The 13917-nt window shown below is 35.5% G+C and overlaps 1 long non-coding RNA gene across 1 annotated transcript in view; it reads left to right on the top strand.

Moving 5' to 3' along the window:
- Positions 1 to 3884, top strand: part of LOC116755089 — a 77976-nt gene extending 74092 nt beyond the window's left edge. The window contains exons 4-5 of the long non-coding RNA XR_004350230.1: positions 1250 to 1298; positions 3780 to 3884. This is a non-coding gene — a long non-coding RNA (uncharacterized LOC116755089). The remainder of the gene's footprint in view (positions 1 to 1249; positions 1299 to 3779) is intronic.
- The last annotated feature ends 10033 nt before the right edge of the window (positions 3885 to 13917 follow it).

Genomic DNA, 13917 nt, shown 5'->3' with positions numbered 1-13917 from the left:
TTTTATACACACATGTATTTCCAACTTTACATTGCATTGTCATAAACTTTTTTCAATATCACTAAAAGTTTTACAAAAGAATGATTATTAAAAGCTGCCTATCATTCCATATGTACTTCAATACCAAGATGTATTACATATTTAGATATTTGTGTTAGACACTTGTGTTAGACACATGAATTGCTGCTATGATGGCAAAATGAGCACCTCTGAGTATAAAGTCATGTCCCCATCTCTGAAAGTTTGGTTACAAACGTGGTAAATTCATAAAAGTTTGGCTTATAGAGTATGAATAATATTCCTTAAAAGAACTACCAGATTTCCATAAAGGTAGAATTTTCTACTTATAGTCCCACTAAAAGAAAGATCACAGTCCTCAGAGTAGACATTATAGTTGGTGGTGTCGCTTAAGATAATAGGAGGTGGAGAGATGGATGTGGGTTGAAATTTGGTTTAAGCCTGATAGTTTAGGATGGGAAAAGATATTTGGACAGATTTGAGTCATAATCAGACTTCAGTCACTACCTGTGTGACCCAGGACAAGGAAATTAACACTATTCACTCTTACTTTGTTTACCCAAACAATGATACTAGTAATAATTACCTAAAAATGTGGTCTGAGAAATAAGTAACAAATATAACATCATTAAGTTTCTGGACCATGCTTCGTATTTAGTAAACAACAACTTTTGTTATTATTATAGGTAGGTAAGCAGAAAAATTTATGAGTGAATTTATTACAATGTCATGTATCTATTAACTACATTTTTTAATTAATACAGTTTATTCATTTATGTACCTGTTACCAGAATTTGCAATTTTAGATTAGGCAGGCATATACTATCGTGATCATGGTTCTTCTTACTACTCAGATGTTAGTGGAATATAGCTTCCCACTGAAAAATACCAAGTAAGAACAAATGTGAAATTCCTGGGATAAAGTCAGATTCAATTAATGTGAGATCTGAAAATGAACATGATCTCTATTACAAAATTTCACACCTGTATACGATAGCCCTGCAAGATTCACAAGGGACTTTATTTTATTTCGATCACAGCACTGAGTGGTAAATGAAAGTTGTGGTAGATGGAGCTACTTTTTCACATTTTACAGATGAGGCAAATCAGGTATCAGTAGATGAGTGATTTACACATGGTCATAAAATGACATGTTCAATAAAATCTAAAGTTCTGGAGTTTCCTTCCACAACACCACACTATATAATGTGTGTGCCTCCATTTTTTTCAGTAATCATGGAATTGAACTGGATGTCAGTTGCAATGTTCAAAAAATCCAGGTAAGCCTTCTTTTTTTTTTTAACATCTTTATTGGCGTATGATTGCTTTACAATGCTGTGTTAGTTTCCGCTTTATAACAAAGTGAATCAGTTATACATATACATATGTTCCCATATCTCTTCCCTCTTGCGTCTCCCTCCCTCCCACCCTCCATATCCCACCCCTCCGTATCCCACCCCTCCAGGCGGTCACAAAGCGCCGAGCTGATCTCCCTGTGCTATGCGCCTGCTTCCCACTAGCTATCTACCTTAACCTTTGGTAGTGTATATATGTCCATGCCTCTCTCTCGCTTTGTCACAGCTCACCCTTCCCCCTCCCCATATCCTCAAGTGTGTTCTCCAGTAGGTCTGTGTCTTTATTCCTGTCTTCAGGTAAGCCTTCTTTTTAATGTATATGTCTAATACAAGTAATATATGAATATGGCAAACAAAACTAAAAAGAGCAGACAGAATTGAAATAAAAGATCTCAACTCACCTATAACTAATGTTCCCTATATCTACTTCCTAAAGGCAACTGAATAGTTTCTTATGTATCTGTTTAAATACTTCTAATTCATATGGCAGACTGTATATAAACACTTACATAATTATTTCTATAATATATGGCATACTATACATTCAACTCTGCTCCTTTGGTTTATTTTAGTTAATATATGTTTTATTAAAAGAAAATGTAGCACATTATGTTTTCATATTGTATAGTATTTTATGTATGAATGTAACAGTTCATTTACGCAGTCTACTGTGGATGGATATTTAGGTTATTTCCAGGTTTTTTCTCACCAAGTTCTTTTTACTGTGTGCTACTGAATAAAGGAAATTTTATAGAGAAACACTTCTTAATGAAGTATAAAATTATCTATGTATGTAATTTTGGGTATGTGTAAGAGAAAGGGAAAAAAGGAAAGCTAGAATTTTGTAGAAAACGCAGGGTTTTAGCCAATATAGTTTTGTTCGTAAACCTATGTTTTGATCTTTCAGTACTTGGGCAATACAATAAGCAGAGAAAATTTCCAGTGCACTGACGCCTGTAATTCTCACAGGTTTTTCACTCCATCAATTGTTAGAGGAGGAATTATTTCTCGAGTTGAGAAGAGAAACCTAAAGGCAAGGCTGTTGGCTGTTATAGCAACATCTATGATATCAAAAATAACCTGGAAATGAAAACTGTGATGGAGGACTGTGTCAGGAAAAGGAAAGGTCAGGGTGAACATCCTCCCAGAGTTGCTGCTCAGCAATGTTAATATGTACAGATTTGGATGGTCTAGATGGATGCATCTGAAAAAAAATGGTGTTAATATAGAAAAACACTGTGACGGGAGTAAAGGGGCAATGCTTGGATCACTGAATGAAGCAAAATAAAGTGTTCAGTGAGAGGAGAAAGGTCTCCTCTAATGCATACAAGAGCTCCTATTTTTACAGTCCCTCGTGTGGAAGCGAAAGCATTAGAGGACTAAAAACCTTGCCGAGGTTACCTGCAATTTGACAACACCAGGCTGTTTGTGGAGCTGCACTGTGATGGGTTTTTCCTTCCGTGTGAGGTTCATGATGGTTTGTTTAAAAGAATTGTTTTAGCATTAGTTTGTCAGTTTCAGGTAACCCAAGGGTCTTCTATTCAAGGCCAAAAGTCCTAGAAACTCACCACCCCTTTCTGGGCCATCAAATACCCACCCAACAACATTAATGTCCTTAAAAACAGCAAAATTTCCCTTTCCATTTCTTTTTCTTTTTTGAAACGCCATGGCTCTGATTTATGAATATTAGGCATATTTTCTTGCCAGGTATCACTCAGGGACTAGGGCCATCACATATCAGCATTAAAAAAATATTCTAAGCTTTAATGATTCAGATGTAATCAAGAATAACTTGACAAGGACCAGAAAATTCAAAATAAAGCTATTTGTATCTTGGCCTGTCACTTACTTTGTACTGTGAACCATTATAACTCATGAGTTTTTTCAAAGAAAAACTATTGTCGATTATTAAATTCTCATTGAGTAACTTTAGGTTGAGTTGTTTTATAAGTTAGAAAGTTTTTGTGTTTTAAATTCCAATGTTTGTTTTAAACCAGAAACATTTCCCATTTTGATTTACTTATGTCTACTTAAGTCTTTCTGTAAATAAAACTTTAAAAATAATAAATAAAATATTTCTCTTAATTTATATTCATCCTATTAGAAACCTTGCTATGACTGTACTGCCTTTGAAATTCCAAGAGCTGCCCAGTCCGTATTTTAGGACTGGCCATGATCCATTCCCACTCAGCATGTGTTATAAAAAGAAAAAAAATTATGTCAGAACTGTTTTTTAAAAATATAGAACCCAACAGATTCAGGTGTGATCTACCTGTTTGCCAAAAACTTTTCTTTAAAATGAAAAAAAAAAGTCAAGCCTATTTAAAATAAAAATCTGTTAAGCAAGGATTTACTACTGTAGGAATTATTTTTCTTATTCCTGCTGGTTGTGGTGATGACAAATAGATGGTGTTCTAATGAAGTCGAGATTAAAACTGTGGTCAAAGTTGAGAAGAAAGAACGAAACCATCTATGTATTTTCTCCATTTTGGAAACACTAGGAAAAGACAAAAGGGCCCATCCTGAAGGCAGAAGACTTGTGGCGGTGAGTAGCATCTGATGATACCCTTTAGCCCCTTGAGGGACCAGGCTAAGCCTCCTGTCAAAGAACTCCCCTGGAAAGGGCTTGAAACTCTCAAAATTAGTTCTCCTCTGCCTTGGCTTCAGGGCCTTGTGCTTCTCCCTGTTTCCTGGGCTCTTCATTGACGATTCTTCCCCATCTGCAGTGCAGTCTCACCTCCCAAGTGGGTCATTTGTATGGATTGACTATCCTACTAACTTTTGAACTGTGTCCTTATTTCTTTGCTATTTTTACCCACTCTTGGTAAAGAGACAACTGCGGTAGACCACCTAAAAATGGCATTTCTTTCCCAATCCTTGGAATCTCTTACCCTTATACATTGTCCTAGAAGGTATCATTCACCTAGGGGAAGTTAAACACTTAACACTTTCTTTTCCACTCACTTTTTTCTAGTGTAGCACTTGAAGGTGGTCAGAAATTGACTTTCAAACCACGCTTTATTCTGTTAACACATACAGGTTAAAGGCAACTATGTTTTTTTCTTTTATCTTTTTAGAAAAATTGTTGGCATGACAATGTGCTACATTAATGTTAATTATTTCAACTTACAGTTTATCAAATCAGCAAAAGCAATCTTTAAATCAGTGTCATTTTTAAGCCTTAAAATAAGACATTCTCTGAATTTGGACAGCTTATTTCTGGCAGTTTGCAGATGGACAGCCTCATGGCATTGCTGAATGTATGCATTAGAACATAATTAGCTACATATAAAGATAGGTTCAGCTCTTTCTAAATGGGTTAATCAGTTCTCGCTGAATTCAGAAAATATAAGGGAAACTCAATGCTCAATGTTTTTAGATTAGTTGGCTAAGACTCAGATAAGCTGGATATAAATAAATATGTACCCCAATGGGAACTACTTCTGTCAATGTTCAGCCTTTCTATCAAGTTATCAAAGCATAATAATTACCTAGTCACATTCTAAGAGACTTCTTTGTTCTGATTTGTTTTTATTTACAATCAAGAATGTGTAATAGATGTCTCAGACTTAAAATGCGCCAAACGGAACTCTTGATTACTTCTTACCTCACCCTTCCATGTGGCTATCCACCATTTCCCAGTCTTCTCAATCTTGGCAAAAGACATCACCATCGACCCACATTTCCAACAGAAGCCCTGGGAGGTATTCTTGATGACTTTCTTTCCTTCAACCCCCAATCCAATCAATTAGAAGTACTACTGACTCTCCTTCTTCTAAATGTATCAAATCCTTTCAGTTCTCAATCTTCACTGCCACTTTTTAGTATCAACCACCATCATCTCTCTTCTGCCTCACTACAGAAACCTCCTAACTGGTCTACTGCTTTCACCTATGCCCCTCTGCTAAATTTCCTAAATGTAAGTGAGAGCTTCACATGCCTCTTACTTTTTCTTTTAAATGTCATTATTGAAAAATGTCAAACATATTCAAAAGTAGAGAGAATAGTACAATGAATCCGGATTCAATAATCCATTATCATCAATTATCACTTTTTTTTTTTTTTGCAGTACGCGGGCCTCTCACTGTTGTGGTCTCTCCCACTGCGGAGCACAGGCTCCGTATGCACAGGCTCAGCGGCCATGGCTCACGGGCCCAGCCGCTCCGCGGCATGTGGGATCTTCCTGGACCGGGGCACAAACCCGTGTCCCCTGCATCAGCAGGCGGACTCTCAACCACTGCGCCAACAGGGAAGCCCAATTATCACTTGTTTTAACTATATTTTCATTTGATCTGTAGTGTCCCTCACTCTAAACTTTTGTGATTGCATGTCCTCTATAATGGCATCTTTTACCATTTTTCTTTGACTCATATGTTTTCTGAAACCTGGTAGTTAGATTAGGGACTAGAAGGAAACCTGGTAGTTAGATTAGGGACTAGAAGGATTTCTGGTTCATGTTGTGGCAAGAATAGTTCATGGGTGATATTTGTATTTCCTAGTACAACACATCAAAAGTCACACTCTGTCACTGTTTTTGAGATGTTAAAAGTGATCAGTAGGTTAAGGTTTTGTCAGCCTGGTACATTCATAATAATGGTCTCTACCTATATAATTCAATTAGTAGTTTTAGCTATTGCTGATGATTGTAAACTAAATCTACTATTTATTAAGGGTTGCAAAATGGTTATATGCTAATTTTACACTATTTTTTCATTTATTTGCTGGGATACATCTAAATACTTTCTCTCATTATCTAAGCTGTTAATGTGGAGGTGAATTTGTACAGGAAATACAGGATAACTGGGAAATCTTTTCCCTTATTTACAGATTTTTAGAAGAATGGCTTTGTTTTCTAGCATCCTACAAGGTGACTGATACATTTTTTTTCTTACTGGGTATTATTATGAAATCATAGATTTTAACATTTATTTTATTTTAATTACTTATTATTGCTGTTGTTTAAATTGTCTTTTGGCCAGTTGAACCACTTCAGATTGAATCCAGAGTTTTGATGACATGACCTAAATGCTTCCACCCTTTCTGGTATGATAAAGTCTTCTATGCTTTGCTTGTACATTTCTTGCCCCACACCTGGAAGCATCCAATTTTTCAAAAACTTTGGTTCCTTTAGGAGAAATGATATTTAAAGAATCTACTTTAAGCACTAGTGATGCTCATGGCTACTGTGTTGATCATTGTTTCTACACTTTCTCATTGGACAGATCTTAGAAAAAGTTGAAGGTAAAATACACCATGAGCTCATATTCAAATCTCCAACTCCAATATTAATTTGACTTTATTAGTCTTACGTTTGCATATCTTTTCTCTTATAGTGAATGTCTTGGATCCTAACAACAGTAGCACAAGCATTTTTGCTCCTCCTAATATGTGGGTTTAAATGATTTGTTTGTCAAATATAGAGAGACACAAATAGTTACAGAATAACAATATAATTACTAAAAATGGTTTAAGATCTTTGAGTGTTTTTCTCCTTAGGCTATATCCCACTGGAGATGTATAAGACGTATAATACAAATTTCTGTGTTTTAAAATCACTTGATATAATTGCTTCTCAGACTTTTGGCTAAGATCAGGCTTTAAATTACTTGATATTAATGCCCATTTGTGCGGTGCAGCCCCCGATATGCAGTTCTTTTCATTTGTTTTATTTTGCTTTCAATTCTTAAGGATTTCTTTCTGTTTACATCTGTTATGTTGTATTACTATAAAGACATTTACACAATTCCAAAATCAAAACTACAGAATAGAGAGAAGTCTCACTTCCAATCTAATCCACTTCACCCTAGTCTCCTCCTCCCCTTCTATGTAACCTATTTTTTAAAACTAGTTTTGGTTTATCTTCCTTTTTCATTATAGGCATATTTGTGTACATGCCTGTATATTCATGTTTTCCCCCTTCTTGAAGATGAATGATAGTGTATTGTATATACCTTACTTTTTTTACTTCATGGTGTATGCTTAGATACATAGCCATTAGAGAGATGTTTCTTATTCCTGTTTAGAGGTACATTTTGTGGATATACCATAATTTATTCAACCAGTCATCTATTTGTGGACATTTGGACTACTTCCAGTCTTTTACTTTATAAATATTGCCTATCACTTAAAACCCTTTAATGGCTTCCTGTTGCTTTTAGATAAAAATCCAAACTACTTTCCATAGCCTACAAGGCCCTGCATATTGGGTATCTATCTATCTTAATTCTCCAACCTCAATTCATGCCATTCTCCCCCTGCCTAGTTATTATTCCAACTTCACAGGACTTCTACTCCCACCTAAGAATGCTTTCTTGGTGTGTATCTTTCATGGCTGACATGTTTTCTTTTCACATTAGGAAGTTCAAATGCTGCTGGCCCAGAAATATCTCCCTGAACAGTCCCTACCTATGACGACAGTATAGTTACTCACCAGCTAATCACTTTATTTTCTTCACAACATGTAACACAATCTATAATGGTATATGATATATCATCTTACGTATATTAAACATCATCATCGTGGGTTACATTATTTGTTCATTTGTTGCTTGTTCACCCCCACCTAAATGTTCTTCTGACCATTGAATCTTTCACATCTTGTATAGTGTCTGACACATAGTATGGTCTCAAAAAGCATCTGTTGAACGAATAACTGAGGGAATCAATAGCAAACAAATATGCTACTGTGAAAAAATATCTACAGGCTTAGCAGCATAAAAATCCAGCTAAGTACTAACTTGACTCTTTTAGTACATTACCATAACCTACCCCAAACTGTATGTGTTTCGCAAATGCCAAATGTCATGAGATTAATGTGCTTTTGACTTCACTTGAGCATTATCTCTCCAGGATGTAGTATCTAATTTTTATGACTTTATTACTTAGGAACCAAGGCAGTAACATTTATCTGTGTTGTGTAATTGCATTAAACTGTGAGGGCTTTACACTAATTTTGAGATTCTAATTAAAGGTTTTTCCATAAGCAGGCTTGTGTCCACGAGTGAGAGAAGGTATGAGACATATGGCTGTCCTAACAAGAGAGGTACTATTATTTCCATTTTAGAGATGAGAAAACTGGGCCTCAGAAATATCAAGTGGACTGACAAACAGCACATATTAAGTATCTTTGCTGGAACTCAATATCAGGTTTCCTTAACTCCAATCTCATTCTTTGTGTCTGGATACACTGAATATGGAGACATAACAAAGTAGAGTTTCATGACTTCTAACCATTTATAAATGTATAGTTTAATAAAGAAATGCTAAAACTTTTATAAAAACTTATATTTGTATAGAAAAAAAATCTGTCTGTTTTGGTGTATTTTTATTTACTTCCATTTCCTAAGCTAGGAATTTTCTCAGACTCCATGATTCAAACACCTGTGATTTAACCATGTGATAAATTTTTGACAGTGTTAAAAGTATTCACAAATACTTATAAGTTTTTGACCTAAAGTCTCATAACTAAGTTAACTAGTTTTGAAATGCTCTCTTTCTGTTACAAAACAGCCTATTCAGCGTTACGCCATTCTTACACTCACTACATCTGTCAGTTTTCTTCCACAGTTTCATGTCAGACTGCCCATTTCACTCTGCAGCCTCTGTTAGACTGCCCCCTGCATTGCATAGAAATGGCCTAAAATTCTAAACTGATAGAACCTTTAAATGGCCAGGTATGTATATCTGAAGCATAAAACTTATTTTAACAGAAAACTGTGAAATTTATATCAAATTGCTTTTGTCACAATGCTCTGGAATTCTCTGTAAGAACAAATATATATCTACCATTATTTATTAATTTCATAACAGCATTTGTTCTTTGCCTGGTTAGGACTTTGGGTAGAAGCAAAATGTTGAAAACTATGGTCCTTATTTTACATTATTTCCCAAACTTCTCTAATTTTCAGAACCACCTGGAACATATAATAAGCACACAGATGCCCAAACTTCATGCTTCGTGCTTGGAGGAGCTGGTTGAACAGGGTTGGATTGCAGCCTAGGAATTTGCATTTTTTAAAAAAGAGCATCTGATTGTGATCCTAGGCCTAATCTGGGATTATCACAGGTCTAAATGCTCTACAATTTACATTCAGAATTACTTGAAGGCAAGAAATATATCTGTGTCAACAAAGAATGTTCTAAAACTTAAATGTGCATATGAGTCATCTAGGTGCTAAAATATAGATTTGGTAGATCTTGGTCAGGGCCTGAGATTCTGCATTTCAGAACAGCTCCCAGATGATGCCAGTGCTGGTGGTTCTTGGAGCACACATCAGGTAGCTCTCAAACCCATGTGATTTTTAGACTCATCTGAGGATTAAAACAAATACCTATATCTGAGCCTCACCCCAGCTCAATGAAATCAGAATCTCCAAAAAGGAAAGGTAAGGAAATACATGTATTTTCAAAAATCCACAGGTAATTCTAACATGTAGCCAGGGTTCAAAACCACTATCTTAGTGGGAAGCAGCAGCATAGCAGGGGGAGATCAGCTCGGTGCTTTGTGACCACCTAGAGGGGTGGGATAGGGAGGGTGGGAGGGAGGGGATATGGGGATATATGTATATGTATAGCTGATTCACTTTTGTCATACAGCAGAAACTAACAAACACAGCATTGTAAACCAATTATACTCCAATAAAGATGTTAAAAAAAAAAACCCACTATCTTTAATGAAAACACAAGCGAAAAAGAAAATCAAAATTTCTTTTTGTAATTGTTAAACTTACAGAACTCATGCTACCTTAAACCCTAATGGTGAGCAAAGAAAGCATAAGCTGCCTAAATAGGTATTCTCTATATCAAGGAAGAATGTCTGCTGGTTCTTATCTACCTAAAATTCAGATTCCAGTACTAAGGCATCTGTCTTCCTATTATTATTTTAATAACAAACTACAAACAAACAGTAAAGTATGGTTATTACCACAGTTCCTCTTTTACAAGTTGTTGTTAGGTGAGTAATGGGGCAGACATCTAGGAGAAAGAGACTCTATTTATTGTCTGACTACAATATTCAGGGTGCAGGTGAATTACAAAGACTAGAGTTGCTATCCATGGTCCTGGTACTTGACTCATTTATTTTTCTCAAATTTAGGTTTTAGAAGTTGTCAAAGTTTTCCTTACCTTATTGCATCTTTTCCCTTCACACCCCTCCCCATCTACGTAGGAAGTAATAGACGATTATATTGTGGATATTTTTGAAAGTACCAAAAGAGAGGGAGAGAGAGAGTGAGAACAATCAAGGCATCATAAAAGGTTATTTAGAATGAAAACAAAATGGTGCTATCATTTCTCCTTGTCAGCAGAACATATTCTCTTAAAATTTTAGTGACACAGATAAAGTTGAACATGTCACTATATATTTTATTTTTCATAAGATCATTCATAAAACAATTAGCTGATATTTCTGCAGCTGCTACTATTTGCCATTTGAATCCCCCAAAATTGCAATTTTTAATTTCTGTTTATAAAAATAAGTTTATAAAAAGCAATTCTGAATTCTGTTTCTTTCTATGAGAGTAACTGGTCCTGGACATGCCCTCCTATCACAAACAACTAGAAAACTACATAAAATATAGGAAAGGTCTGTTTTCAGATACTGGCAATAGGCAGCCTAGGGCTGTTATCCTTGAGAAGAGGAAACGAACAAGACAGGCACTATGATTTCCCTGGCTTTCTGCCTGGAGGCATATTCTAGATCATGACCCAAGACGGGACTCTCACGTAGAGCATGTTGGTCTTGCTGAAATGAGATGACGGAAGTCAGAGCTTAGGGAAGCTAAAGTGGCTGGAATTTGTGGGACAGAGTATGAAAAGAGAAGAGACATACACAGGAAGTAGCTTCAGCAATCAGCATAGGAGTCAAGTTGAGTCCGTTGCTGAATATTAATCTGCACAGGCATAGAATAAAATTCCATCAGGCTGGTAAAGAATCACCAAATATGCATAAGCTGAACAGTTACCAGAGCCTACACAGGACTGAGGGATATATTAATATGTTACAACAAGGCAGGTGGGAGACATCTTGCTGAATACTCAGGGCCTTCAAGATAGATTCCTGAAGAGTAATACTTTAGCAGTAGGACGACAGTAGCCCTAGAGTAAAGCTATACCAGGGCGACCACCACAAAGTAAAAAGTAGGCCTCAAAAATATTAGGCCGATCCAAATTACTTAAGTGTCTGCCAAATAAATGTCAATATTCTCAGAAAGAAAGCAACACATGCCAGACATGCAATAATATAATATTACAATGTCTGCAATCCAATGAAATAATAAGGATGCAAAGAGGCAAGAAGAACGTGCCCCATTATCAGGATAAAAATCAAACAATAAAAACAGACATAAATGATGGGGATGATAAAATTAGCAGCAACAATTTTAAACTACCTATTATAAACATGTTCAAGGATTAAATACTATAAATATAATATGGAGAGAAGTGGAAGATATAAAAAAGAATAAAATGGAAATTCTGAGGCTGAAAATAGAATATCTCTCTTTTTTTTTTTTTTTCAGATTTTTGGGCCATTAAATAACAGCTGTAGTTCACATACTTGTTTTCAGTCTCCTCCTTGACCTACCCCTCCTCGGAGACTCTAATTACATGTACATTAATTAGGCTATTTGAAATTATCCCACAGCTCACGGATACCCTGTTTATTCTTTTTTCCATCATTTTTCTTCTGCTTTTCATTTTGGATAGTTTCCAGTGCTATGTAAATTCACTTTTTTTCCCCTGCAGTGTGTAATCTGCTGTTCTTCTCTTCCAGTGTACTTTACATTTCGGACCTTGTAGTTTTAATCTCTTGACATTTTATTTGAGTTTTTCAAAAAAATATTTTTCATGTATCTATCTGACATTTCAGTCTGTCCCTGAGTACTGCTCAGTACTTGTATTGTTTTAATAATTAAATTAGTTAATACTCCCAAAACACTTAGATCAGCAACTTCTACCTGAGTATTTGCTCTTATCACTCTCAGTTTAAAAAATAAGACTTGGCCCAAGGGATTAGAACAGCCATGCATGTGAAAGTCACAGGATAGGAAATTAAAGAGGAAACTAAAAAGGAAGAACAGCGCTAGAGAGAATATAATGGGAGCTTAATAATGTTACTATTGCAATAACAGTAACTTTCAAAGAAATTCCTATAATTATTTTAAAATGAATGTAACAAATCTGCTTCTATCTGCTTTTTCTTCCTGAAGATTTGTACCAATGTTTTTGAATAATAGAACTCTCAATATTTCTCCTTACAATCACTTCTAGGAGAATTTATGTCCTCAAGTATGGCATGCTCTATAGGTTCTCCTCTTTGAGCCACTTATCTAGAAATACAACACACCTGATGTTATCTTTGGGTTTCACTGGACAGTTATGAGGTGAGCAGTTTATGATATGGTGAAGAAATACCTACACAATCAAAATCTCTTTCTCTCTCTCTCTTTCTACAGAGTGGTATATATGGGTAATACTTAAGAAGATTTAGCAATGAAATCATCTCCCACAAAGGAATTTTTTCCATGTATGAGTATACTGCACAAAAGAGAACTATAAAGTCAACTGCAAAGAGAGATAATTCTCTTGTGTAGAGGGACACGGCATTTAAGTTATCTGTAAGCATCTATCAAGGAAGTGAGATTCTGTAGGCTGGACAGTGAAACTGGTACTCACTGGGGCCAGTCCATACGTTTTGAAAATCAGCTTTATGATCTGCGCAAGGCAGATTAAAAACAGTCATCTTAAAATTGAATCCAATAAATTCTTTTCCAGAAATTCAAAGAGGGAATAATCTGAAATGCAGCCAATGAGGAATTATGTATAATAGCAAAATTTTCAAACAAATCGCTAATAAAGGGAGAATGGCTAGGTAAATTATGGATGTTTGATAATAACATTTTTCTAAAATGTCATGTTCTAAATAATTTGTATGTAATATTATTTCTGTATTATTCATTTATATAGAATTTTAAAAAAAGAAAATAAATGAATTAAAATGATTAAAGCAGATCCTCCTGGAAAAAAATATGATGGAGAATTTTCAGAATCAAACAATAAAGACAGATAAAAGTTCATAAAAATCATTTGCAAATACCGTATGCTAACGCATATATATGGAATCTAAGAAAAAAAATGTCATGAAGAACCTAGGGGTAAGACGGGACTAAAGATACAGACCTACTAGAGAATGGCTTGAGGATATGGGGAGGGGGAAGGGTAAGCTGGGACAAAGTGAGAGAGTGGCATGGACATATATACACTATCAAATGTAAAATAGATAGCTAGTGGGAAGCAGCCGCACAGCACAGTGAGATCTGCTCGGTGCTTTGTGACCACCTAGAGGGGTGGGATAGGGAGGGTGGGAGGGAGGGAGATGCAAGAGGGAAGAGATATGGGGACATATGTATATGTATAACTGATTCACTTTGTTATAAAGCAGAAACTAACACACCACTGTAAAGCAATTATACTCCAATAAAAAAAATAAAAGTATATTTTCCAAAAATTAAGTTTCTAAATGCTATTTACTATCTCAGTAAGTTTT

This window comes from Phocoena sinus, chromosome 6, assembly GCF_008692025.1.
Source record: "Phocoena sinus isolate mPhoSin1 chromosome 6, mPhoSin1.pri, whole genome shotgun sequence".
Lineage (NCBI taxonomy): Eukaryota > Metazoa > Chordata > Mammalia > Artiodactyla > Phocoenidae > Phocoena > Phocoena sinus.
The sequence above is the reverse complement of the archived record's forward strand: the minus strand, read 5'-3'. Positions and strand labels throughout refer to the sequence as shown.